Below are 2,997 nucleotides of genomic sequence, written 5' to 3'. Positions count from 1 at the left end.
TTTGTTTTTCTGCACTTTTCCTTGCTTCCTGCACAGAGGCGGCGGCAGCGGCAGCCGCTTACTTGGCTGCGTTTTCCATAGCCGTTTGCCCTGCTCTGCCTCTGCCCTGACCCCAGGGTGGAGCGGGGAGCTGATGGCCGCCTCTGCCTGCAGCAGACCCTCCCCACCTTCCTGCCGGTCATGGCGCTGAGCAGCCTCGTTGTGCTCAAGGCTCTCAGGCCTCTTGGTTTGTGCCTGCTGTGCAGGGTCCCCGTGGAGTCCATGCAGATTGGTGTCACCGTTTCTGGACAGCATCTCACTTTATTTTTGCGGGGGAGAGGAGTAATTTATCCTTTGGAAGGAGGTCAGATCTTGTGCAGAGATCTGAAGCTTTCCAGTTTGCAAGCAGGCCACGGAAGATGTTTGTTTTATGTTCCAGACTCGATCATGTTCCCTATTTAAGCAGTGAGTGACCTCAGTGATGATAGAGCCTGCTGGCACAGGTGGGAGCCTGCTGGGAACCCTCACCCTCTGCTCGGCCGCTGCTCACTTTATTTCCAAGCTCTTCCCGTGCTGCTCTAGCACTGCTGCTCCTCCTGCTCTCAGGAGCACATCCCTTCCTTTGCCGTCTTCGTCCCGAGATGCAGTATTTGCACATTTGATTTGTATACGTATTTCAGTGGAGCTGGAATAAACTGAGCAACATGGCCAAGTGTGAGGACGGGGGGATTGTCTCATCCACCTGGAGACCGTGGGCCCAAGGGGGATTGCAAGGGGAATGGTTACAGGTGGAAATCGGCTCCGACACTCTCCTAGCCTGGAGCAGGATGGTCTGCGCCCATGGGCACCATCCCAAGCCGAGTCCCTGTGTGTGCAGCCAACCAGTGCTGGGGTGAGTGGAGGGAGGATCCCGGAGGGATGCTGGCTGGGGCTCACAGTCCTGGCGCTGCGTCTGGTACAGCCCAAGGATTGCAGTCTGCCTTGCTCTGAGCTGAAGGGAGAGTGTGGCCCTAACACGGACAAGGGATGATCAGAGCAGGGCTCGCGCGGTTCCCCTGAGCTGTCTCTGCTCCTGCTGACTTGGAGGGCGCTGTGGCTGCGGGGCTGAAACCCCAGAGGGGATGTGCAGGAGGGGCAGGCAGTGACCCAGGCATGGGGCAGAGGAGCAAACTGTATGGAGTGGTTTGAGACCAGGCTGTAGGCAGAGGCAGCTCTCAGGATGTGGTGCTGGCTGCTGTCCACAGACCTGAAGGACTTACCCCTCAGGAGCCTCTCCTGCTTGATGCACCAAGGACCTCACTCAGGAGCAAGTCCTGTCCAGCTATGGGTGCTGCTTGCCTTGTGGTCTGGGAGCTGCTCAAAGATCCTGCCCCTTCCAGGCTGCAGAAGACAGATGTTGGGAGGCTCTCCCTTCCCTTTCCTCTTTCCACGTCCTTTCCCCTGTCCCTCTGGCCTCCCAGACGGGTTGTCTCTGCTTCCCCCAAGTACGTACCTGCCCCGGCAGTGCTTCCCCCAGGATGCTCTGTGAGGTTTCCAGCAGGTTTTGGGGCATATGCTGTGGCAGAAGCACATTTGAATATTCTACCCCACTTTGCTTTTCCTGCTCAAGATGTCCAAGGGACTCGATTTCCATGGGTCTTGCCAGGTAACACTCTCTTTGTGGTTCCTGTGTGTCAGCCTGGACCTGGGACAATCGTCCGTAGACTCCTTGCTGCGGCGGCAGTGGGGGTGCCTGGGCTGGACCTGGCCGAGGTTGTGACTGGGGAAGGGTGGGCACCCACCCTCTGCCTTGGTGCTTGAACTGGGTCTTCAGCCAGCTGCTGTGGGAGCCTTGGGGCAGCGATGGGGTGATGGGCGGCATCCATATGCTACAGAGAGCGGGTGGCTGCAGCCAGGAGGAGGAAGAGTGGGGTGAAGGGCCTTCAGTGTCTGTGCTGGGCTGCTCGCCACCCCCCGGGGGGAAGCACCCCCATGGAGGCTTGTGATGCCATTAGTTTGATTTAGTCTGTTTCATTGAGCACTACAAATGTATGGGGCACCTTACCTTCCACTTCACTGGCTCCAGGTCCGCGGAGGGAGCATGGCCACTGCTCTGCTTTCCCTGGCGTCCCAGCTCCCCACCATGGCCAGGGACAGGTCCTGATGGGAAGCTGTCCCTGCAGACCAGGGAGGTGACAGCAAGCCCTTCCCTCCACCTTGATGGGGGTCTCCAGGCAGAAGTGCCCAGGCTGAAGAGATGAGTGAGTGGCCCAGGGTGTCTCTGGTGGGTCAGAACCTGTAAGAAGAAGGAAAGAGAGGATGGGGAGTTCTTCGGGGGCCAAAGGCATCCCTGTAATTCACTGTCCCATATGACATTGGTGGGGCAAGCACACCCACGGAGCAGCTTTACGGCCGGGCACTGGGGATGTGCACCCCAGACCCGACAGCAGTGCGCAGCACTGGGTTTTGCTCCTGGATGCTGTTCCTTTGGCTGCCCTGTAAGAAGAAGGAAAGAGAGGATGGGGAGTTCTTCGGGGGCCAAAGGCATCCCTGTAATTCACTGTCCCATATGACATTGGTGGGGCAAGCACACCCACGGAGCAGCTTTACGGCCGGGCACTGGGGATGTGCACCCCAGACCCGACAGCAGTGCGCAGCACTGGGTTTTGCTCCTGGATGCTGTTCCTTGGGCTGCCTCCCTGCCTGCACCTGCAGCCACCTCCCGCCCTCCGAAATGCTGCAGTCCTGCCAGCTCGGAGCGGTGCGCGCGGGTCAGAGCAGGGTCAGTGGGACGGATGTGAGTCTTGGCCTCTCCCTCGCAGTGACTCACCTTTTCAGCTCGGAAGGGAGAGCCCAGGGGAATTCTCCACAGCCTAAATATAGAGCGGGGTTGCCTGGTGCCTCTGACGCGCTGCGGTGCAGAAAGGCCACTCGGGTGGCAGGGAACCTGCCTAGAGAGAGGCCGGGGAACCGCAGGGAGGCCGAGGAGTCAGCTCCCGTGGCGGGGTTTGGCGCCGGCTGGGGGACAGCAGCAGACCG

The sequence above is a fragment of the Charadrius vociferus genome, unplaced genomic scaffold, assembly GCF_000708025.1.
Source record: "Charadrius vociferus isolate BGI_N301 unplaced genomic scaffold, ASM70802v2 scaffold163, whole genome shotgun sequence".
Taxonomy (NCBI): Eukaryota; Metazoa; Chordata; class Aves; order Charadriiformes; family Charadriidae; genus Charadrius; species Charadrius vociferus.
This window is presented reverse-complemented; position numbering follows the sequence as displayed.